Source organism: Barbus barbus (assembly GCF_936440315.1).
Source record: "Barbus barbus genome assembly, chromosome: 44".
Lineage (NCBI taxonomy): Eukaryota > Metazoa > Chordata > Actinopteri > Cypriniformes > Cyprinidae > Barbus > Barbus barbus.
The window spans coordinates 18,319,121-18,346,284 of NC_136722.1; the positions used below are offsets into that span (position 1 = coordinate 18,319,121).

The following is a 27,164-nucleotide window of genomic DNA, read 5'->3' on the forward strand; positions in this document are numbered from 1 at the left end:
CCAAACCCCACCACCATACCAACACAACCAACACCAGATGTTGGAGCCAATTATTATCCCCGCAGCAGCGCTGAGGTTGTGTTCATAAAGGCGTTCGTTTGTTCGTTTGCTGTAACTCCCGCCGTATTTTCTTTGTTACAATGTATCTATTTGACCTTGAGGAAACCATTCAAAGACTAGAGAATAGATTTTTCCCCGTTAGGATTGTGTTAGCGTGTCCCTAGAGACCAACGGTCAAAATACCGCCGTGGAATCTTCATGTAACCGTTGATATTTTTGAATTTCTGTGGCTGTGTTGTTATTTATGCAGTTAGGTAAACAAGCAGTTCCCCACAATTGCATCGCCATAAATGGCATCTGTACACTGCAAAAGCTGCATCTGAAGCTGAAGTCTAATTTACACAGGATATCATAGATATAATTATTAGATATTGATATTTAATGCTGTCTGATGCTACATTCATATTATTTTTCTTATGACTTATACAGTATATTTCTAAGTTTAGATAAACTTCTCTAATTATAGTTTTTTGTTTCCATTTATATTTTTTTAACCAGATTTTTTATTGCATTTCAAACATAAAAGACAGATAATGCAAACATATAGGATTTCCCCCCTACCTTTTCAGTTATTGGACTACAACAATAAAAACACAATTTACAAATATATATATATAAGTGTGTAATAATGCATATAATATTTGTGCATATTTATTCATTAATATTTGTAAAAAAACAAACAAATAGTAGTTTGAGATGGGCTGATAATTGTTTGTTTACCGATACTTGGAACTTCATTGGGTTATTGGATGTTTAACATTGGGTCTACCAATAAAATGTATTAGTTAGGGGGAAAAAAACTTAATGGTATCAGTATTGGCCAAACCAATTATTAGTGGCTCAAAGCTGGTAATTTTATTACGGCTTTTAATGCAGCACTGTGTGATTTGGAGTCGGCCAGAAACACAGGCATGTAATATTTGTATCGTGTGTCATGTTGAGAATCTTGGCATCTGACTGAATTGAGTGAACTGTTTGCTAACGTTCCCTTTTCCCGTTTAATTCTAGCGCCTGGTGGTCCTTTGTAATATGTGTTTGTGTGTGTGTGGCATGTGCAATTGTCTGCTGTGTGTAGATATGAACCATTTAAGGCGATAAGTGCTCGTGCATTTGTTAACCCTGCCTCACAGTTCCAGCAGACAGCAGGCCAGCACCAACCAGTGTAGCAAAAAACAGCATCATTTTATATCTAAAAAATGACAGTCAGTGGGTTTATTGGGCAGATTAATCACATATATTCTTTGTTTAGTGTTAAATCTGTTTTACAGACAGCATAGTGGGTTCTAAACTGTCTGTTACATGTCAAGATTTAGTGTATCAGTAACCAAAAAAGTTAGATTACAAACCTGCTTAAAACATCTTAAACCAGTTTAATTTAGTTTGCTGGTTTTAGAGGGGTTTTGTAAGCTCTCTAGCTGAGAGACCAGCTGAAATCCAGCTTAAACCAGCTGAAATTATTTTAGAATAGCAAACCAAGCTGTTTTAAAAGAACATTTTCAGCTGGTAAAATAATAAAACAGATTTTTGTGACAATTTGTCATGTTTGCCTGAGGAGGTAGCCATAGCAACAACTGCTCGAGCATTTATTATGGGATGGTACTTTGATAAAACAAAAGTCATATCATTATTTATCACTTTAGTATAAATTTACATAACAGGTATGTCAAAAAAGTTACACGGTTTAGTTCATGGTTTGCGCTAAAGTCATTGAATAATTCACACACTAGTAAACCAGTCCTTTCATTTATGGAAGCCGTTTTTAATTGATTTTTCTGTTTTTGTAGTTGTAGAATGGCAGCGTGTGTTATTTTGAATGTTCAAATGGCAAACACCTCCTTTGCATTCTATTCAGAGCCAAATGTAATTTCAGCCAAACTTCACTTAAAGATGATCACAGGCTGCTCCGTCTGCAAGTGGACACCAGTATTTTTTGCCGCCCTTCAAGCTTCGTTAGCCTTAATCAGCTCCTTTTGCATTTAAACGTTTTGCCTCACTTTATGATTGCGGTGGAGGGAATATTCTGGCTCGGTTCCTTCTTTCTGCAGCACTGTATGATTCCTATGAACCTCTGCTTGTGTTTGTGTTTGCCTTTGTAGAAATAAGATGCTCCCTTGCCATTCCAGCTTAGCTTGTGGTGCTGTTTAGCACTGCACTCATGGAGAGGTGATTATCTCAGTGTGTTGGCACAGGATGAAAGGCCTGGAAATTACCGAACGTCTGCTTATCAGAAAGAGTTGCATATGTTTGCTGACCTATAATGCCCTTAAGGACAATATCGTGTTTGTAAAGTTGGTATACAATGTAACAAACGTATTGTGTGCTTCACTGCCTCCATTTATAAGTCAAACCTTGTTTTGAGGGTTTATTTTTGCTATGCATCTTTTACATGCACGTGAGGCTGTTCACATTGATTTTGAGTTACATGCCTTGGAAATCATCCCCAGATTGTCGAGAGTTTCTCTCAGTGGTCTTCTGTCTATGCTGTCAGACTCCTTAATGGATACTGATGCTTCAAACTCAGTATTAGTCCTGTTCATGCCAAATAAAGGATGAATGGATCTCATTTCACCCTCAGGGTAACACTGTTAGTAAGTGAAAAGGTTAAGTTGTTAAACAGGGGTCATGCTGGCTGTGGAAGAAAAGAACCCCTATCTGACCCTGATTTGAGTCCTTGCCTGTTGAGAATGTCAGCACAAAGGACTGTATCTGTATGTGAAGATGTTTATTATGTTTTGTGTGTTGATATCATTTTGCACCTTTGACTTTAATATTCACAGATTTATGTAACAGGAATGTTTCATCACAAAAGCCAAGAACTTTCTCCAAAGAACCAATTTTTCTTTACAAAAATAGTAGAACTAGTTTGTTAGTGTCAGGTAGTATAAGTAGAAGTAATATATGTACGTGTGTGTGTGTGTGCGTGTATACAGAATTTCAGAAGTTAGGGGTCGTTACAATTTTTTTTAAAGAAATTTAATACTTTTATTCATCAAGGACAAATTGAGTAACAGACTTTTATTGGCACAACAGATTTCTATTTCAAATAAATGCTGTTCTTTTGATGAAATTCATCAAAGAATCCTGGAGAAACAACTTTAAGAAGCAACTGTTTTAACATTGATAATAATAAGCAATGTTTCTTGAGCACCAAATCAGCAAATTAGAATGATTTCTGAAGGATCATGTGACAATGAATTAATTACATTTGAATATATATATATATATATATATATATATATATATATATATATACACACACAAATATATATACAGTGGTGTGAAAAAGTGTTGGACCCCTTCCTGATTTTAAATTTTTTTGCATGTTTGTCACACTTTAATGTTTCAGATCATCAAACAGATTTAAATATTAATCAAAGATAACACAAGTAAACACAACATGCAGTTTTTAAATGAAGGTTTTTTTTTATTAAGGGAAAACATAATCCAAACCCACATGGCCCTGTGTGAAAAAGTGTTTGAAAATACTCTGTGGACTGACAAGACAAAAGTTTAACTTTTTGCAAGGTGTGTGTCCCATTACATCTGGCGTAAAAGTAACACAGCATTTCAGAAAAAGAACATCATACCAACAGTAAAATATGGTGGTGGTAGTGTGATGGTCTGGGGCTGTTTTGCTACTTCAGGACCTGGAAGACTTGCTGTGATAAATGGAACCATGAATTCAGCTGTCTACCAAAAAATCCTGAAGGACAATGTCCGGCCATCTGTTTGTGACCTCAAGCTGAAGCGAACTTGGGTTCTGCAGCAGAGCAATGATCCAAAACACATCAGCAAATCCACCTCTGAATGGCTGAAGAAAAACAAAATGAAGACTTTGGAGTGGCCTAGTCAAAGTCCTGACCTGAATCCTATTGAGATTAGGGGTGTGCTCAAAATATCAATTCTTAGATACATACCGATATAATAAAAAAAGATACAGTATCGATATTCTAGCCCTTAGTATCGATACTCCGCCCAGCCATTAGGGGGCGCAGCGGCGCTCGCGAGTTTAAAAAAACTCATGGAAAATGTTAAAGCAAGATGTAGCATTTAAGTGATTTCATAGTGAAATATGTTATGGCAGTACATGGTGTCACAAAAAAGAATTATAAGAAGATTTAATAAGAAGTTAAGAATAATAAGAAGAAGATTTTGTGCTTGTGTGAGCTCAGACTGTACCCTTGGAAAGTTAAATGTTGACTTGTGGTAATTTACAGATTAATACAATTTGTGTACAATTAATCAGAGCACTTAAAGTTGCAAATATTTAAGCAAAATGCACTTTGTTATAATGCACTTTTGTCTTCAATAAATTGAAGAAAAATGCAGAGTTCTGTTTGTTGAGTAAATGTGTTCAGCATTAACTAATTGGCTCTGGCCCATGTATTTTTATTGAATCGTGTCACATTGTATCAAATCGTATCGAGACAGCTCTGTATCGAGGTACGTATCGAATCGTGACCTGTGTATCGAGTTATGTATCGTATCGCCAGGTTCTCCAAGGTATACAGCCCTAAATGAGATGCTGTGGCATGACCTTAAAAAGGCGGTTCATGTTCGAAAACCCTCCAATGTGGCTGAATTGCAACAATTCTGCCAAGATGAGTGGGCCAAAATTCCTCCACAGCGCTGTAACAGACTCATTGAAAGTTATCGCAAACGCTTGATTGCAGTTGTTGCTGCTAAGGGTGGCCCAACCAGTTATTAGGTTTAGGGGGCAAGCACTTTTTCACACAGGGTCATGTGGGTTTGGATTTTGTTTTCCCTTCATAATAAAAAACTTAATTCAAAAACTGCATGTTGTGTTTACTTGTGTTATCTTTGATTAATATTTAAATTTGTTTGATGATCTGAAACAAGTGTGACAAACATGCAAAAAAAAAAAAAAAATCAGGAAGGGGGCCAACACTTTTTCACACCACTGTATATATATATATATATATATATATATATATTCTGATCCATACTAATGTGTAGATTTATTTTATAGATCTGTATTACCCTGTAAAGAAATGTTTTATTTTGAAATTCTAAAGGAGCTGGATTTTTAGAATATTTAGTCAGTGTTGCTGTATGGCAAATGTAGAAGAGAGAGGAAGTGATGGAATGTTGTGAGGTATGTGAGGGGCTCTGATGAGAGCTGACAGAGGCTCTGCTGTGGGGTCGAGGCGCCGCGTGCGGTGCAAGATAGCAGTGTTGAGGTTGTGTCACTGCTAGTCACCTGTGCTTGGACATGGGGAGATCGTGATATTTGCTAAATGCCATAAATTTTTCGTAAGCTGTGCCAGACAGACAACATCTTACTGCTTTACCTGCAGTTTTAATTTTATATTTGTCTTTGCTGGATTTTGGTTGATTTTGTGACGATTTAGGAGGGAATGTATGGTTTGTTTACCTATAGAAGTTATTAACAGATGTTGTAGCATCTGGTGTGACTGACATCATTTCCTCTCCCCGTCTCTTTAGTCTCTGTGGGAGCAAATACCACGCATCCCGGTTTTCCCCCACTCCCATGTATTCCATAGAAAATTGAATATTAAACAGCACTTCCCCATTCACGGCATCACGCCAGCATTTTTTTCTTTTCCTTGTACATCTCATTTCTTCATGATCCAAATGTAGGTTAATGAACTAAATAAAACATGCCTCTTTACCTCGCCTTATACTAAGGTGTTCTAAGATGAATCTCATGAAGCTTCAGGAACATATCCATGTCACATTTCACCCCGCATCATTAAGAAATTCTATTTTGTATAAAGAAAATTTGCTCTATTTTGGGACCTTTTTTTGCATTGTGGCATTCTCTTCAAAATTAGGCACATTCCCTCATTTCCACTTACATTGTGTTAAATATTGACAAATACTACTTTAAATAATTATATGTATTATATGTATTGTATATATGTATATTACATTAAATGTTAAATTAATAATTAATTTAAATAATGTAATATATATAATTTATTACATTAATGTTAAATATAGTATAATAATATAATTATATATTATACATATATATATATACATACATACACACATATATATATATATATACAGTCATGACCAAAAATATCGGCACCCTTGGTAAATATGAACAAAGAAGGCTGTGAAAATTAATCTGCATTGTTAATTTGTTAATTAATCTTTTATTTAAAAAATGCTAAAAAATCTAACCTTTCATTGGATAATAAGAATTTAAAATGGGGGGAAATATCATTATGAAATAAATGTTTTTCTCAGATGCACGTTGGACACAATTATTGGCACCCCTAGAAATTCTTATGACTAAAATATCTCTGAAGTATATTCCCATTCATATTCACAATTTTGAGCACTCCAGGGTGATTATGAACATGAAATTATCCAGCCATGGTTTCCTGTTTCACAGAAATATAAATAAGAGGGCAAACAAAGCCCAAATTCCCTTAATTGTCCATCACAATGACAAAAACCAAAGACTATTTCTGATGTGCAGCAAAAGATAATTGAGCTTCACAAATTAGTGAAGTGGTTTTAAGAAAAGAGCTAGAGCAGTGAAAATTCCCATTTCCACCATCAGGGCAATAATTAAGAATTTCCAATCAATATAAAATGTTACTAAACTGCCTTCAAGAGGACGTGTCTATATCGTCCTAATGCACGGTGAGGAGCAGAGCTTGAGTGGCTAAAGACTCTCCAAGAACCACAGCTGGAATAATTGCAGAAAATAGATGAGTCTCGAGGTCAGAAAACCTTAAAAAAAAATGGTCAAACAGCACCTACATCACCACATGTTGTTTGGGAGGGTTTCAAGAAAAATTCTCCTAGCTCATCCGAAAACAATCTCCAGCATATTCAGTTATCAGACACGACTGGAACTTCAAATGGGACTGGCTTCTATAGTCAGATGAAACTAAAAAATTAGCTTTTTAGCAGCAAACACTCAAGATGGGTTTGGTGAACACAGGGATATAAAAGTACCCCATGTATACAATGAAATATACTGCTGTATTTTTGATGTTGTGGGCCTATATTTCTGCTGGAGGTCCTGGAAATCTTGTTTAGACACATGGCATCATGGATTCTATCAAATACCAACAGATAAAAAAATCAACAAGTGACTGACTCAGTTAGAAATCTTATAATGGGCCATGTTTGGATCTTCCAACCGGACAATAATCCAAACACAAACCTCAAAAAAACACAAAAATTAGTTTCTGAGCACAAAACCAAGCTTCTGCTGGCCATTCCAGTCCTCTGACCTGAACCCTGTAGAAAATGAGTGAGGTGAACTGAAGAGAAGAAGCACCATCATGGAGCTGGGAATCTAAAGGGTCTGGAGTGATTCTGGATGAAGGAATGGTCTCTGATCTCTTGTGAGGTGTTCTCTAACCTCATCAGGCATTACAGGAGAAAATTTAGAGCTGTTAAACTGGCAAATGGAGGTTTCAAAAAGTATTGAATAAAAGGGTGCCGTTAATTGTGGCCAATGTGTATTAGAGAAAAACATTTATTACATAATGATATTTACCCCCATTTTAAATTCTTATCCAATGAAAGGTTAGATTTTTGTGAATTGTTAAAAAAAAGATCAAAAGGAATTTTCACAGCCTTCTTTGATCACATTTACCAAGGGTGTCGATATTTTTGGCCATGACCGTATATATATATATATATATATATATATATATATATATATATATATATATATATATATATATATAGGGCTGGGTATCATTCAAAAAATTTCGATACCGATACCGATACCTTGAGTTCGATACCGGTTCCTGAACGATACTTTTTTCGATACCAGTTTTATGAAATCAGTTTTAATAAGATTACATTATCTCAAAAAACTATTTTTTTAGCTTGTTGATATTTATACAGACTCAAAGCCTCATCTCCTGAGCCACTGCACAAAGGAACAAAATATATCCAACACAATAAATAAATAAATAATTTTAATAAAGTTCAAATAGTTTTCAGTTTTCACTGTTAGGCTACGTTTACATTAGTGCGTGTTCATTTTAAAACAGATCATCACTTCTAGGTTGTTAAAGACTTCAAGAAATTTTAAATCTTCATCCACTTTCATAAGTGGGTGTTTTATTTTCTTTCACCACATGTTTTATTGTTATTAAATTCTGGTGTAGTATGTCTAATTATTTGAATGCATAAAAACAACTTAGTTTATTTAAATTTATTCTTAAAATAACCTTATGAAATGTTTTATTTTTCCTCAGAAATTCTGTGTTCTGCTTGTATCTGGTTTTCAAATGAAGACATAAAACATTAATTTAATTTATCTTTAAATTATTGAAAATTAAAGTTTATTTATTTTGGCAAACAAAGGGGGGTTACTATTAAAATTAAAACATGGAATAACTGTTGTGTGATCATTACAAAAAAAAAAAAGTTTTAATAATTTTAATAGTAGCCTAGTAGTAGCAGTATGAACTGTCTGCTGAACAATATTAATATATTTCTGCCGCAGTGTCTTCCAAGTAAAACCGAACTTTTATTTTGACGGGTTGCCTGGAATACCTTTACAGTTCTGTGTGTATATGATATGAGTTAGTTTTACTCGAATCAAACGGTAAAATGCTCATGAAGTGACTTTCAGAGCAGGTCTAGAGATGTTGTTCATGTGTTTATGTCCTCATTTAGAGAGGCGGCAGACGCTGAAATCACCGCGAGCGTCACGCGTGCTTCAGTCTGAGTGTAATAAACAAACCGCGCGATTTAAAGAGCGGACTGCTCCGTGCGCTTTCGAAACGCTCCCGCGGAGGTCAAACACTGATCAATCAGCGCCGCGCCGCTTCTAGTCAAACACACCTAGTGCTGCAGGATTATTGGCTCACTGACGGTGATGAGATTAACCCCTTAGGTATCGAAATTTGGTACCGAACGACAAGACGTTTTTCGATACTCGGTGGTATCGAGGCAATTCGGTCGGTGCCTAAAGAGTATCGAACTCGATACCCAGCCCTATATATATATATATACGTATCTATATATTTAAAGTTATTTTTGATGTGCTGTATAATTTAAGATTAATCTAATTTATGAAAAATATGTGCATGTTTATTTATTTATAACACACACAGACACACATATATCCATAGTAAAATATTTATACATTACAGGACTATATGTTGTAATTTATGCTAATATATATATATATAAAAAAAAAAAAACTACTATAGTATTGATGTTTTTTTTATTTGTTTTTTTTATAATGAGAATCACCAAGAAATACAACATCCTGATACATTACAATATTGATTTATTTTATTGGGGAAAATGTGCTTAGGTCACAATGCAGGCTTTGTTTCTTCACACAAAATATACATTTTGTGTGATTTTTGGGATACAATCTAAACACGACTCATTCTTGACATGTTTCATGAGATGAAAGCGAACTTGCACTTGTGTCTTCATGAAGCGTGATAAAGGAGATCTATTACCACAAATCTACAAATACCATCCAATCACTGTTGTCCATTGACCCTGTGACCCCCCCCCCCCCCCCACTCAAAGCAGATGTTAAGATCTAATTGAGAGGACTAGTCAGACAAAGTTGTTTTTCTTTGTCTAAATAAACATATAGTATTTCACAAGCTTGTACAAATTGCAGTCGCACAAGAGACTTGGAAATCTTGTTAGCATATGTTTCACATGTTCTACCTCCGAATAACCTTAACGATATGATACCGAGATTAGAGTTACACAAGTTCTGTACATGCCTTTACACATCCAGTTTCCCACATGTTCCGCATGGATTGTCATTTTTCTCATTGTAGTTGTTGTTGTTGTGACTGTTGGAAGAGTGTCATTGGATGCCTACGAGATAATCTTGCAGCATCAGTCCGATGTAGCATAACTGGAGCCATCGAAGTTGAGGGAGATGTATGGACAAGCTCAAACTGTTACATTTCATTCCAGTACAAGCTTAAACTGCTTGATTTTATTCATAGACTCACAGACACTCAATAAACGTTCAAATTTTACCATTTAAGCGAAAGGTGTAAGCTCATTTCCTCCAAACCTGCCGTCTGTCCCGATTAGAGAAAAATGTGCTAACTAAATAGTAAGGGTAACCTGGTGTTTCATAATGCTGTAAATAATGCGTTCCCTAAATAATGTCATTTGCTTCCTTATAGCAGCTGAATGCATTTCCTGGTTTTGAGGATGTAACTCGGACGTTGTTCCTTTCTTCCATTTCCAAACACTCCCATGTTTTTTTAGGGCCCTATGAAACCCATTTTATTTTTTCCAAACTCCGTTTAATTTTTTTCTAAATTTTTCCGTTTTAATTTGTCTGCATCTGTTTTTTTTTCAGTTTTAATGGTTAAATAAAATTTGTATTAATCAAAAAGCATGTCTAATTAATTGAAATCATGAAACGTGTGCAATTTATTAAAAGTTTAACAAACATTACATTTTTAAGGCCCTATGAAATGTAAAAATGTTTTTCTAAAATTCAGTTTAATTTTTTTTTTTTTTTTTTTTTTTACTGTGTTTTTCATTATTTTCCTGGATTTCATTTTAATGGTTTCATTAAATTGTAATAATCAAAAGCATCTCTATTTAATTTATTTATTATGTAATTAATGTATTTATTATTATTTTATTTGTCTTTTTTTCCCAGAAATACTATGTTGTGTGTATTCACATTTTTCTGCTAAATAAATTTTGGTAAATATTTTTTTCTTTTAAACATCCTTAACAAATAAAGTTTTAATTGATGGGGAAGTCGTGGCCTAATGGTTAGAGAGTTAGAGAGTCGGTTAGAGAGTCGGACTCGTAATCGAAAGGTTGCGGGTTCGAGTCCCCGGCCGGCAGGGATTGTAGGTGGGGGGAGTGAATGTCCAGCGCTCTCTCCACCCTCAATACCACGACTGAGGTGCCCATGAGCAAGGCACCGAACCCCCAACTGCTCCCCGGGCGCTGCAGCATGGCTGCCCACTGCTCCGGGTGTGTGTTCACGGTGTGTGTGTGTGTGTGTGTGTGTGTGCATTTGTTCACTACTCACTGCTGTGTGTGTGCACTTGGATGGGTTAAACGCAGAGCACCAATTTCGAGTATGGGTCACCATACTTGACAATACGTCACGGAAAAAAAAAAAAAACGAAAAATTAGTGCTGTCAAAGTTAACAAACAGTTAATAACGCGTTAATGCAAATTCATTTTAACGGCACTAGTTTTATTAACGTGCGATTAAAGCAGCATGCATTTTCTGTTTGACCCGTGGCAAAGCCCATAGTTGGAGAAATGGAGATGCACAGTGTTGCCAACTTCATTCCGTTGTCTGACTACAGAAACGGTAAAATATATAAATAAAAAATCAAAATGATACTGCATCAAAATACAGTATGTGGGCACAGAGAGAGAGGCAAACAAATATAATAATAAATGTACATTTTGCATGTTCAGAAGAAGTGAGCTGCCCTGTCCTGCAAAAATGTAAAAAGATTTATGTAAGTAAATTGCTCAATGCAAAGTAAGAGAAGTAATGTGAAGCTGGTATTTCTTTTTTCATGTGTCTAATTTTCTTTGAAAAACATCTATGAACTTTAAAACATGTCTAGTCTTCATGCTCTATGTTGACTATGGTTTCAATAATAATAAACATACATTTGCACAAAGCATCCATATTTGTCCATGCACATGTTGATTAGAGTATTAAAAACTAATTTAAGGTACATTTAGAACAAATAAAAATGTGTGATTAAGTTACGATTAATTGTGAGTTAACGCATGACAATCATGCGATTAATCGCGATTAAATATTTTAATCGATTAACAGCCCTAGTTTTAATAATAAATATTATTAGTAGCAATACTATCATTACATTAAGTAATATATTTGTCATAGTTTCTTCAAGTTAACCAAACATGTTTTTGTTTATTTTGTAAAGATTTATGTTTGGTGTTTTTGCCTTTTATTTGATATGACAGTAGTTAGACAGGAAGCGAAGTTGGAGAGATAGAGGGGGGACAGGATCGGGAAAGGTCCGCGAGCCAGGACTCGAATACGGGACGCCCGAAGCGCAATGACACTACATGTCGAGGCACTGCCCACGAGGCTATCGGCACCTACCAAAATTTTTTTTTGACAGGTTGCTGTGAAGACCTTTAGGTTTCTGTTTGATATGGCGATAGTTACTCAAAAGAAATGGTAAAATGCTCATGAAGTGACTCTCAGAGTAGTTCTAGAGATTATGTTTATGTGTTCATGTACTCATATACAGTATTGTGGTGGTAGAGAATTAAAACCATAAACGAAACGGTGCGTCTGGTCCAATCATTCACACAGAGATGCGCATGCAGTATTCATATTTAAATAGTATTTTTGTGGCTTAATATTCATAGACACTAGTCCATATCATGTTCTGATTTAATTATACTGGCCTACTTTTGATTTATCCGTCCAAAATATGGCGAATTCCATGACATTCCACGTTATACTGGAAATTCTATTTTTATGACTGGATTCCACAATATCGTCCGAGTTTTCTGCATCGCAGAAATCATAGGGCCCTGTTTTTGATTCCAGTGCTAATATATTTTTTTTCTTGTGTTTTAAGGTAACTACTCCGACCAAGGGCTGTAATTCAGTCGTTAAGCCTTGATACACTCGTAATTGGAGGTGAAAGTGGCGTTGAATGGGTTTAATAAGTGAAATATTTTACAACATTAGATTGCACATGTGTTGGGTTTGGTGTTAAAACGTAACAGATGTCTGCATTGCCCTTCGTGAACCTTGATGATTACATGCAGAGAGAAGGCTCGATTTGTTTCAGATGGAAATCTTCTACCCTTCTGAAGAAATCTGCAACATTTAGGTCTTAAAGCTGGAGTGTGTAATTGTTCCGATATGTGTACTTGCTCTATCCAAGCCTCATATGCAGAGACAACTATACAAACTCTTGAAAAGTGTAAACATGATGGTGCCATTAAAACATTGCTCTGTATGTTTGAACATCGTGACCACAGCAACATTGACTCAAGCAATGGTGTGAGTTTGGGGCTGGACTATATGTTTATTTGACCAATGAGTGTTCAGAAAATTTAAATTTAAATTTTATTTTTTTGGCAACACTATAATATGCATACTTGTATGGCTTTCTTTTGCAGAAAACAAAAGAAGATATTTCGATGGATGTTTCAGCTGTCCACCCAATGACAATATTGCATTGTATGGACAAAAAATGAAATATTTCCAAATACTTGACAGAAAAAGAAAGCCATACAGGTTTGGAACAACATGAGTTTGAGTAAATGATCACAGATAATCACTTTTAGGTGAACTATCCTTTTAAAAGCTAAAGTCTCTTATGCCCACCAAAGCTGCATTTAGAGAAATCATTCTGATATGCTAATTCGCTGCATATTAAAATGATTTCAAGAAATGTTTCTTATTATTATAAATGTTGAAAACAATTGTGCTGCTTAATATTTTTGTGAAAACCATGATACATTTTTTAAAGATTTTTTTGATGAATAGAAAGTTCAAAAGAACATTTATTTGAAATTTTCAATGTAATATATTCTTCTTCTTATTTTAATACATTCTTTCAAAAAAAAAAAAAAAATTACTTTTGAATGTTGTTCTCCACATACTGTAATTAATGTCTTTTATTAGCAAGCAAGCAAGCATCATTTTGACTATTTCTCATGTTCATATTGGTTGTTGAAGTGTGCTATTGCTTTTCTAGGTGATTTAACTTATGATTTTTGTTTGAAGACAATAAAATCGGTTAAAAAAAATCTGGTCTTGGACCAGTAAACAGCCACCTAAAGTAATACCCTAACATTTTGCATTGGCCAAGCACCTCTCAGTAGGGCTGTGTATTGCCAAGAATCTGGCGATACGATACGTATCAGGATACAGGGGTTGCGATACGATATATTGCGATACATTGCGATATTGTAAGCAAGGCGATATATTGGGATATTTCTTATTTTAGAAATAAGATATATATATTTTTTAGGAAAGCTGTCATTAAGAACACACCACCATATGCAAACCTTAGCAAAAAATACCAACACACTGCAGAATACACTGGGATCTGCATTTGCAATAATCAGTCAACATTATTGAACCACTTTTTGTGCAGTACGAGTAAAGGGGGAAATATTCAAGTGCTTGCATGATTCTTAAGTTAAATGTATGTATAAAATACGAGAGAAAGCTGCAGCTGCATGGAGACTCTACTGCCCGCCACAACCCCGCGCAAAGACTCTTCAACACGGGACGCGGCAAGCGGCAGAACCGAGAATGCGCTTGCGCCGCGGGCCCAGGGCGGACATTACCACAAAAACCCAATTGGCGCCACACTTCAGCTTTGTACACCGAAACGAGAACTGGAACAATTCTTTCATCCTCCATTACTGGCAGCGAACTATATTAACGCTAACATTAGTGGAGTGCCCTGATGCTAGTATTTCCTGTCACTGTTTAAGTTCAGAATATGAACTCAAAACGAAACAACTGCCATGAATCTTGTATGATTTTTTTATTTTATTTTTTTTAAATATCGATATTCCTTTTTGGAGAATCGATACAGTATCGCCAAACAAAATATCGCGATACTCACGTGTATAGATATTTTCTTACACCCCTACCTCTCAGCACCTCTCACATTTTCTGTCCCGGATGTTAAATTGCTGACATGCGTTAAGTCACATGATCCTGCAACAGACAGACATCGGTTGCACAGCTGGACGCCAGCAGCCGCAGCAGTTTTACTGTCCATCTCTTGTATGCGTCTCTGAAGCTGCTATAGGAATGCAGTCATGTGGTCTCAATCAAGTCCCCTGTTTACATCACAGTGCTGCTCAGGAACAATGTGCTTGTGTTTCCAAGCCTTTAGAGACCCCTTCCCTTCCTCTTATCTGTCCGCAGTGATTTGATCGGTATCATCTCTCGTTTTTAACATTTCGCTCATATTAAATACCAGACGAAGTAATAATAATAAGGAAATGATTGAGAGAAAGTAAGAAATAAACAGATGACAGAAATGTGAAATTTTCTACAGGATTGTTTTTAATTGTCAGAGTTGTTAAAACCCTGTGCATCTTTAAATAAAGCATCGGATAAATGTTTTGGTGATTACGTCACTTGTTTTTAAGATGCTGTGCCAAGCAGTATTATTTTAGTATAATTTTTTTCTTTATTTTTTTTTATATTGTCTGTTTTCATTTTGATTTTTGTTAGTTTTAGTAATTTTATTGTCTTTTTGTCATTTTTATTAGTTTTTTAAAGCTGCAGTCTGTAACTTTTTGGTTAAAAATGATCCGAAATTAATATTTGAGCAAGTACATAACCCGCCAGTGTTCAAAACTATTGCCTTACTTTAGCCCGATTCACAACGGTTAGTTTATTTGAGTGGTACGGGTAGGTTTTCGCGGGAAATTCGAGGATGCTGCTGCGTCATTACGTCACGTCTGTAAACATAAAGAAGTTGCCCCGGCTACTAGGTTATCACATGTGAGGATCCAGCAGGTGGCAGAGCGTTTATAGCCTTTTCTCACAGCAGCTAGAATAATTAAATGTATAATTTTGATGGCGGATTGTAATCCAGAAAGGATTATGTGTTTATGAAACAAATGAATGAATTTAAATTATATTCCAGTTTTAAATGTGCTTCTAATTACAGATAGCCTGGGATTACACAAGATTTGTATTTTAAAGAAAACCAGTTCGGAGGGAGCATAATTAGTTTTTTGGGTTAAAAGAATTTCTTAATATGAAATTCAAATGGGATGACAATTAGATTAGACTGTACAGAAATTGAAATCTACACGTTAATACACACTATACCCATAGTCACGCAATGCTGATGTTGTTAACATGAATAATTTGAGAATAAAGTATAATAATAATAAAACTTTGCACGGTTTGATGTGACATGAGCTAACCGATCGTTACACTTAATCACCATTGGAAGCGCGATTTATTGTAATGCTTTTATCCTCAGTTGGTCAGAACAAATATGGCAGACTTGTTACTTACTTGTTCAGATGGCAATATACAGTGAAAATTCTTATTTGGGCCATATGTTCCAAGATGTAGGTTAGAATCTGTAATTTCGAAGTACAGTAAACATCCACACCTGTGTGATGACTGACTGCCAAACATTCATCTCAAAACGGCTGACTCACAACCCCATGCAAGGAAGATAATTCCTCAAGTAACTGCAATTCCAGGTTTTCAAACAGAGATGGCGACAAAGAGGCAAAACTTACGGACTGCAGCTTTAAAATGTCTGTATAATTTTTATTTAAATGTATTTAATTTATTTTAGTACATCAAGACAAATGAAAATGGGAAATGTCGTCTTGACATCTAGCTGAAATAAAATAAGTTAATTTTTATATTTAATTTAATTTAGCATTTATTTTATTTCAAGTAACAGAAGTGTTTTTATGGTTTTACCTATGTGCATCCAGAATCAATATTCATTTAGTTTTTACCCTCCTCAGCTCTTTCTTATAGTGACATTACGCTGATGTATAAATATCAATTGCAGCAACAAATCTGGGATTTTATTTCCAAATCGGTTTAGTAATGATGAAAGGGACATTGAAGTGTAGAATAAGGACCTTTAGGTCATGTGTTAGTATTATGCTTAAAACAAGTTTTCTGATTTCTGAATGATGCCAATAGGCCATTTGTTTAAACACAGGACAAGTGGGGCACATGTTTGATCCGTGTGGAATGGAGAATGTGCATAGATATTAAGCCAACTGTAATTAGAAATGCCTGTCCGACCAATGAGAATAAAAGGCATTTCTGTTATTTATACCATTTAGAACGGCTCTGTTCAGTGTATTCGGTATTTGCTTGTTTGTAATGGGCCCTTCCCAACCGTTACCCGCAGCTCGTGAATTTAGCCAGGGGCAAGCTGCCAAATATGTGACTTTGTATAAGTTCATATATCAATGACAAATTCTGGAATATCAGCAGTGGGATGCTTGAAGGCCATATTTAAAAGAGACTCTGCTTAGGATCTCTCCACACGGACTAAAATAAAAACATAAAAAGGCGAGCTGTTGGCTAATGCTCACTGTTTTCAATTTCACATTCCCTGCTTGGGAAAGAATGTTCTTTTGTGTTTTTGGATACTGCAGCAAGGGTTGTTAAAGTTTTAGCGGCCACAGATTTTTACAGTTTGTTCTGGGGCACTTTTTAGAGGTTGGACAATTGAGAAAAATGTTGTGTTGAGAGTCAAACGAAAGGAAATGGAACAGAGAGAGAGAGAGACAACATGAAGCTAACAGAGAGTAAAAAACAGGAAATAGTGAGTGTTGTTATCTACAACTTACATAGACAGCTACTTTAACTAATCTCTTTCAAATCTTTTTCAGAGGAGAAATAGTTTGTGTAATTATCAGCAGTGATCGCTGCAAGTGATGAGTGAAAGTACATTTAGTCATTTGCTTGACTCCGCCCATTGGGAAATCTAATTGATCCGCTTTGACTCACTTTTGAGTTCCTGTAATTGGACATATTGCATTTTGCTAAGCTAATGGCAGAGTATTTTAATACACCATTAAAATCCAATTATTTTTATTAATTGTTATTATGTTTATTAAATGTTTTAGCTCATAGATGCTTTTCAGCATTGAAATAAATAAGCATTTATTCAATTTATTTAATATTAAACATTTAAAATAATATAATAATAATAATAATAATTTATTAGTTAGCTTCTAGATGCTTTTTGGTATTGAATGAAATGTGTATATTTATAGTCAACTGAATTTAATGCACAATACTCTCTCATAAGCAATAACAATATTTTTATGAATTAAATTATTTAGCTTACATATACTTTTCAGTATTGAATAGATAAGTACATTCATAGTTGACTGAATTTAATGCACAGCACTCACATTATTAAATGTTTTAAATTAAATATGATATATTTATCATTTTATTTTATTAATTTAATATACTATTATTTTTAACTAAGTTATTTAGCTTATATATGCTTTTCTGGATTTAATGAATTGTAAGTACATTTATAGTCAACTGAATTTACAGCACAGTACTTGTGTTAAGATTTAATTATTTCATATTATTAAATAATATGAAATCAAATATGTATTTATCATTATATTATTAACTTAATGCACTATTTTAATTAAATTATTTTGCTTATCGATGCTTTTTGGTATTGAATGAAATATAGGTATATTTATAGTGAGTTATTTTCTGCTGAGCTTCTATTCTAATTCTAGAGCAGCCTGGAAATTCTAGGATTGCTCTATCCATTAACTGTTTTTATAACAATGCTTTGGAATTTGGTTCAGGTGATGTTGTGCGGTTTTTGAAACAGGCATCGCAAATGCTATCTAGGTAGGTGGCCTACCAGATTTTAGAACAGGACTACTATGGTAGGGTAGCTATTTTGTATCCTCTCCAATATTTTCGAACAGATGCTGATAGATCATTTGGCTTGTTATCCAAACCATCAACTCGACGAGCCTCTCGCCGAAGGACTCGGGAACAATCTCATTTTACCAAGGCAAACACAATATCATGGGCGGTTAGTGCTTCGGGAACGGCGAACGAACTAAAGCAAGAAAGATTGAGGCTCATGAGCCGTAGCAGACCGCCTGCCGCTCTGCACCCTGACTCTTTCAATGCAGAACTCTTCTTTAATTATTCAGCTCCGGCTGCCCAGAGGCCCTGCCTCTGTGAAACCGTGGACACATTAAGGCCTGTGGATGACAATGCGCTCTATTCATAGGCCGTCTCTGAGCAGGCCTTTTTTAGAGCTCAGGAGCATGTGAAGGCTGTGGTATGAGAATGTGCTGGGCTTTGTCTCATGGGAGTGTGGAGATGTGTGGAGCTGCTCTCTTTCGCCATCAGCCAGGCTTGCTACGAGTCGTGAGGTTTTTTTTTTTTTTTTTTGCTTATTCGAGCTACATCTGTGACTCACACCGTGACCTAAATTCATGTTTAAAAACACCTTTGAGCTTGTACGTATCTACAGTGTGTTTTCGGATGCACCAGGTTGAAACCTCTTTCCGTCACTGCTGATAAATCATGCGGTTGAGGCAGATTTCGTGAGCAGATTTTGATGTGCGGTTCTCCTCCTCTGAGGTCTGCCGTGTGATGAATATTGCATGATTTTGTGTGGCTGTTTTTTTAGAAATGCCACCTGGATGAATCTGTCTAGACCATCCCCAAAACTTCATTTCGGCCATCGTTGCAGTTTTAACCTTGCTGGCGTCATCTTGAGCACACGCCTTCTGTAGGCAATTAAGGTGTTCATTTTAATGTGGCGGAAAATGGTGGTTCTTTCATCTGTGCCATAATGCACTCCAGGCTCTTTGAGAGAGAAACATGTGCCCAGAGATAAGACTTAAATGTTGATTTCAGTCTCACCAGTATCATGGACCCCCTTACTGATGGATCTGATCTTTAGGTTATTGCAAGGAAAGAATTTCTGAAGGAATCACATGCTTTTTTTTTTTTTTTGCAGTGTCAGAGGTGCTCTTAAAGGGGAAGTGCACCCAAAAATGAAAATTCTGTCATTATTTTCTTTATTTTAATAAACAAACCTGCAAAAAAAGTTTCTGTTAAGAAACACAAACAGGTTTTGTGTTTCTCTGTTATGTTCCAAAATGCACCTCAGTAGTTCGTATGAATTGTAATCCAAGTCTTCTGAAGCCATATGTTAGCTTTTTGTGAACGGACCAAAAGCAATGAATCAATTTAAGAATATCTATCTATCTATCTATCTATCTATCTATCTATCTATCTATCTATCTATCTATCTATCTATCTATCTATCTATCTATCTATCTATCTATCTATCTATCTATCTATCTATCTATCTATCTATCTATCTATCTATCTATCTATCTATCTATCCTTTTTGCTACTAAAATTCAGGGATTGAATTGGAATTTAAAAGGCATAATCAGTTCACTTCTGGATGGCACATGACCCTGACACATATTTAAACATGGCCTGCCTGTCAGTAATATCATTGGCATCAAGTCTGGTGGAGTATGCCTTCATGAAAACTGCAGTGGACTTTCCCTTTAAAATGCTGAATTGCTTCTACTTCAGCTAACACCACCTTTAAAAGGTCATCTTTGATGTTTTTTCTCCTGTAATATGCTTTGCTCAGTTCTTAACCTATTCGTGATTCTTATACACTTTAATGGAAGCTCAATGTGATGGAACGCCAATGAAGTGTTGAAGAATTTCATTCAATCTTCTTTTTTTTGGGTCCCAAAAGCAGTGTATTTGAATATCACTGATGGATGGAGTTTTGGCAAGGTACGGTCGACAGACCCTGGCATTTTACACCTGGCACCATGACACATGAGCAGCCTGTTTTCTCAGGGGCGAATCCACGAATACCAACCCCTCTACCAGTGCCTTAGAGACTCCAAACCGCTCTCTCCAGTTAACGTGATTTCCAGGAATCCAGCTGCTCACCTCTCACTCCACAACTGCACCGCTGGCCACGTCCGGTCCGTATGACAGGAAGCATAACAGAACCGATCTCAGTCTGAGGGACTCTCGAAAAGTCATTTCCACATGGGCCTCTCAAAATAAATCGATACCAGGCTTTAAACAAAAGTCGAGTTTCTTTCCCGAAAAAACTGGGGGGATACAAGTGTGGTCTTTTTTTGTTGAAGTAATCCCCTTTTTCAAACCAACAGAGAATCCGGAATCTCAAAAGAGAGACTAAGCTTCTTTAATCCTTTGTCATGGCCAATAGCCACTGCTCTTCTGCAGGACTTGTATAAAAGCTGCGGAAATATGAATGTAATGGAGAGAAACTGCTTTGAATTGTGGGAGGTGGGTGGGGGTGAAGGCATGCAGGCTTCTCTGAAGTTCTGTCAAATGTGTCCACACAGTAAGTCTGTTCTGTGAAATAAGGAATGCTTTGCTCATGATAATGCGATGGCTTGAACTTGGGTTGGGTTGACATTTTATTTTATTTTATTTATTTATTTAGTCATTTAGCAGACGCTTTTATCCAAAGCGACTTACAAATGAGGACATAAGAAGCAATCAAAACCAACAAAAGAGCAACAACGTGCAAGCGCTATACAAGTCTTGGTTAGCCTAACGCAGTACAGATAATTATTATTTTTATAAAAAAAATTTTATTAAATAAAAAGAAATAGATAAAATAAAATTAGAATAGAGAGTGCTAGAGTAAGAGGGTCAAGTAAAGATGGAACAGATGAGTTTTTAGCCGTTTCTTGAAGACGGGTAAGGTTTGGGCTACTCAGATTGAGTTGGGCAGGTCATTCCACCAGATGGGAACAGTTAATGAAAAAGTCTGTGAAAGTGTTTTTGTGTGTCTTTGGGATGGTACAATAATGCGTCGTTCACTTGAAGAACGTAAGCTTCTAGAGGGCATATAAGTCTGAAGTAATGAATTTAGGTAAAGGGGTGCCAGAATATTATTCTGCGGTTAGTCCCCCATTGGATTCCCTGACCTCAAAACATTGACCAAATGTGACTGTTGCTGTAGGACAGCTTTGTAACATTGCGACCTCTGTTTCTTCGGTCTGAATATGTCATGACTCCTACTCCTACACCTGACTCGAAGCATTAATTGAGTCCCTTACAAAGAAGGACTTTGACATTGCTGTGGTTTTGTTGTATGGTAATATCATAGTTACCATTTAATTTTTTGGTCTCTTTGGTACTTTGAAGTACAGAGGAATGACATCTAAATACTATATGAATATGGTCACATTCACCAACTAGAGTTTTTTTTTTTTTAATTTTTAAATTTGTTTTTATTGATCTAATTCATATAAAAATAAAATATGTATTATTATTGTTATTATTAATAATAATAATGTAATGTTTTTAAAAGACGTTTCTTGTGCTCACCAGTAAAACAGTAATATAATGAAATATTACAATTTAAAAGATGGCTTAAACCTTTTTATGTCAACATGAAACCCTTTTTTATTCTATTATTTTATTTTATTCAATTTCATTTTATTGCATTTTATTTTGACTCACATTTTACTTCCATATCGATAATAATATTTTTTTGTTCACAAGACTGCTGTATTTTGTTTTTGCTATTGTTTTGAATAGTTTTTTTTTGTTTTGTTTTGATTTTGTGTTTTTTTGTTTGTTTAGATTTTTTTGTTCCTTTTTTGTTTGTTTTGGTGTAGTTTTTGTTTTTGTTTGGCTTGTTTTGATCTTGTGTGTTTGTTTTGGTTTATGTTTGTTTTTATTTTTTGGTTTGGTTTGATTTTTGCTTGTTTTGGTTTAGTTTTTGTTTGTTTGTTTGGTTTAGTTTGGTTTTGTTGTTTTTGTTTGGATTTGTTTTGATTTTGTTTTTTGTTTGTTTTTTTAGTGTTGGTTCAGTTTTTGTTTGTTTTTGGCTTGTTTCTTTGTTTTTTTTGTTTGGTTTAGTTTATTTATTAAATTATTTTCAGCAGCATTTGGTATTATTCTAATATGCTGCTTTTGCTCAAGAAATATTTATTCTTATTATCAATGTTGAAAACAGTCGCTGCTTAAAATTATTGTAGTAAAAAAAAAAAAAACTTACCCCAACTTTTGAATGGTAGTGTACATATATGTTTAAATTTGTTTAAAAACAAAATTAGTTTAATATATGTCTAAGAATGTTTTTTTAGTGTTTTTGTTAATAGCTTTTATAATGACTGTAGTAATTACACACACATACCACACAAACACACACAGACAGAGCTTGTCGCATGAACACGAGCCTGTTGCTCTTGTGTAATGTGTGTTAAAAGGCCCTTTCTCTGGTGCACACAAAGCAGGAAGGTGGGATAATGTTTCTACCCTCCTCTGCTCCTTGCTTTCTCTTTCGCTGTTCGGGGTCTTCTCCCTCAATCTGTTTTTCTCCCTTGACTTGGCGCGGTCAGGCGTGGCACCTTGTTCCCTGGGTGTTATATTACTTCTCTGCAGGCTCACTCTGTATGTATGTATGAGTGTGCTTGTGTGATTGTATGTCCACTGTGAAGAACGCGTCTTGAATTCAGCTCACACGCCAGCCTCTCCCAGCAGCCCAAATGCTCAGGGATTAAACTGTACTCTTGAGGGACATTTTGCAGATTTTATTCTGCATGTCATTCATTCCCTGTAGCAGTGATATCGTCAGAGCTTTTGAAATGAGGAGTATTACGTCCTGTGTGTGCTAATGGTTTGACTTAAAGTTGCTCTGCTTTCTGTACTGGATTGATTGTTTACAAAATCCAGACAGTGCATTCTTTTAGTTTTGCTCAGTTCCTTAGCCAGAGAATGAGCTATGATGACCAGCCAACCAGAGATGAGATGCATTGTTTTGTGCAAAAGACTGCTTTTTTAAAATATTTTTGTATTTTGTTTTATTTCATTTTATTTTGACTCCTGCATCCATAACAACAGAAATAATATTTTTTGTGCACAAGACTTCTGTTTTATGCTTTATGTTTTCATTTTTTGATTGTGTTTGTCTTTTTATTTGGTTTTGTTTGCTTTGGTTTGGTTTTTGTTTTAATTCTTTTGTTTGTTTTTAAAATTTGGTTTTGTTTGCTTTGGCTTTTGTTTTTGTTTTCGGTTTTTGTTTGTTTTGTATTTGTTTTTGTTTGCTTTGTTTTTTTTGTTTTAGTTTTTGTTTTCATTTCATTTTGTTTTGGCCTTGCCTGCTTACATACATATTTCATAGTGAAACCCAATATTCCGTTAGGCTGAACTTAATTATAATTTTTTTATACACTTAAGGGCATAAGGGAATCATAATGACATCTAAGGCTTTGGCCACTAGCGCTAGGCTATATCATCATAATACAAACTACAGTACCTGCAAATAGGGCTGTCAAATTGTCTGAAAACTAAATTCGAATTTTGTACTAAAATATTATCAAAATTGGAATTATATTCGAATTTAAAAGGATTCATTTCAGTTAGGAGGAAAAAAAGCTTTTGGCTTCTCTCCTGAGGCCACAAGTGGGCGCATCGAGCAAAATATTACTGTACTAATGCACGTTTCTTCAAAGCAACAAAAAAACAAGCCTATCTTTGAAAAAATTACATAATGTTTAAAATAATGTTTATAAACCATATATAATTAATTACGTTGCTTAAAGACCGTGTAAAGTGATATTAAAATGTGTTCTGAGTTTGTCACACAACAGAAAAATGTGTTATTAACCACCCAGCCACATTTGAATGATAAGAAAAACCGCCAAGTAACTAAAATAAGTTATCAAAATCTTTGAAAAATAAGCAGGACTCTCTGCTCTCAAACGCCGGGGGTGTGTCTGCTGTTGACGCTGAAACCACGCCCACTCACGGGAAAGTGGCCGTCTCTCTTAACTGTCAAATACCGCTACAACCTGAATGGGTTAATCTTAATTGGATACATGTTTGAGCGTGCAAGTTCGTTATTTACTTGTAGACGCTTGTCAGCACTGCAGTTGAAACCTTCTCGTCGTCAAGGCGAGCGTGGCTCATGGTTGCTTAGCAATGGCGAACACCACGAGAGTGCAAGCTCCGGTGCACTTTGAAAGAAGAGAAAGTGGTACAGCTCGCGTTTCTAGATGCGAATTGTGAACGCTCCATGTTTTTAAATTGCATGTATTCTGCCACATATTAATGTCTCTGGGCTAAGACCCAGGTATCCATTCACCCTAGAACCGTCCCTGCCTAGAATCTGTATATCTAACATCAGATATTCAAAAAGACAAACTAACTTGGCCTCTCAACATAGTTATTATAGTGTTAGGGGCGGTTTGTCATCGAGCCACTGTTTTAGCCCCGCCCACAAAATAACACAGTAACACAGAATTGGTGAAAAACTGTTTAACTCCACAATTAAATACTACATAGTTCAGAGTCTTTGCAATGTGTTTCAGCAATATATTTCTAACATTTGTAATGTGTTTAGAAACAATTCTCAGAATTCTCTTTACACGGACTTTAAACAATTAGGAATAACAAGCATCATGTAAGTATGTATAGTTTAATACTGAAAACCTATCACAAAGAGTAGCCTACGTTTTTCATTTAAAAACATGAGATGCAGTGGGATGCAGAAAAAAACACCATAAAGTCTCGAGACATGTTTTTTTAAATGTTGAACTTACATTAATTTTACATGGCTTTCTTAACATGTGGCTCTCTTGTGCGAGGCGTGAGTGCAACGGTGACAGATGTCCCTCTAGAAAATACAGCTTGGTTTCAGTTGACGTAAACATCATCTCCACATTGATGTTCTCTTTTTCCGCAATATTTTGAATGAGCAGCGCCGCATTCAGTGGGTTCAACTGGATAGACTAAAAAAAGCATTAAAATGCAATGACACCTACATCGTCATCGCATCTTGTGTGCCACATATAAGGCTGCCTGACACGCATTTAAAATTTGAATGCAGCGTATTTGCATTCGAATGTGGATTTTTATTTTAAATTATTATATATTATTTTTTTTTATGTCATGTCCAAATAGCTATTTGTTTATTGTTTAATTGTATTTTTTTGTTATTGTTTACCATTATTTTTCCCACCCATGTGGCTTTGTTATATGTTGATACATTTTATTTGGAATTACTTGCACAATAATTATTTAAAAATCAGGAACATGCATTAAGAAAGCATAAAGGGTCTAATTTGATTTAATGTTTACTTGAATGGTGTTTGTGATCTTCAGCTGATCACAAGACAGTAGAAGACTCAAGATTCCCCAAGCCCAGCTCAGAATGTCCCGAGGATCCATCTTCTCCCACTGGATCTGACGTAGTTGATTACAATGGATGTCTCTGTGTCTAGGGTTATGTGCTCCACGGGGGAACATTCCTGCCCTTATTGGCTATGTTTGCCCTGCTCTCAGTGGGGCTTTCATCTACAATATGTCTTCAGAATTGACTCGTTGTAAGAGAGAAGAGACGTACTTCCCCGCAGAATGACTCTGGGTGTTCATTATTACCCATGTGCAGTGTCTTGTCCTACCCTGTTCAAACAATATTTGGAAACTTTGAATCCTAATTGAGTCTCCTGGTGGTGTTTTCCCATTTGCACATGAAATACATTAGCCTTGACATCAATACTCTCCTTGTGCCTTGCTTTAGATTTGTGAGGCTCTAAACTGGAACTCAGAGCCCTCTTGTCATTTAGCATCCTGTGTTCATTCTGCCAGTGTTTTGTGTTTTACTTACGTAAACATTGGTGTTGCTTGTTTCTAGGGATGTGCAAAATGAAATATTTTCTTAACTGACTAGCCTGTGGGTTGCCTGAACAAAGCCTCACTAATCAACCAGGTGGTTGGTGGTTGACTAGTTAGTTGCCCAATGTGACCCATCCCATCCCTAGTTGTTATCTGTTATGTACATTCATGCGTTTCTTTGCTATTCGATTTGATGACCTCACTGACTATTGACCTCTTCATTAGGCTGTACTGGGCTTGTGTCAAGCTTACTAATTACCCCTTTTACTAGCTGTACTGGCACTGTTGGCACTTTAGAGGTCAGCACAGGTAAAGTTATCCGTGTTTTTTTGACCATTTAGCAAATTGTTTTTGTACCGTTTTTCACCATTTTGACATATGGGAATACCATTTTTAACTAAGAAAAAGAACTAAGAACTTTAACTAACTAACTAACTAAGAAAAGCCAATTGCTTCCAAATGGCAAAAAAAAGAAGAAAAAAAGAAATCTGATATTTTTAATATATTTAAAAAAATAGTACTAATATAGATTTAAAAATATATGTACATTGCATGTATATATTACCCCAGTTGTCATGTACATTTATTGTACATGAAATACATTTTTAATATATTTTGTCATTTGTAGGTATTAAAGGAAGATATCTTGCATTTGAAAAATATATTTCCTTAAAATGTTCTGTTCTGTTTCTATCATGTATTTAGCATGTTTGTGTATATTTTGGGTAGGAACTAAGAAAAAACACTTGACTTAATGGCAAAAAAATAAATCAATAAATTTACAATAAAAAATAAAATGTATTTAAATATACAAAAATGAGCATCAATATATTTCTAATATAGGTTTTAAAAATTTACAATTGCATGTTTTTTTTTTTACTGTAATTGTATAGTAAGATTGGAAATGTTTTATTCTTTTCCTTTTTTTTTGGCCCTTTTA

General features: G+C 35.3%; 1 protein-coding gene across 1 annotated transcript in view; it reads left to right on the plus strand.

Annotated features, from left to right (window-relative positions):
• The window catches only part of LOC306863028 (disco-interacting protein 2 homolog C), a 113,718-nt gene that overhangs the window by 491 nt on the left and 86,063 nt on the right, over positions 1-27,164 (plus strand). The window lies entirely within an intron of this gene.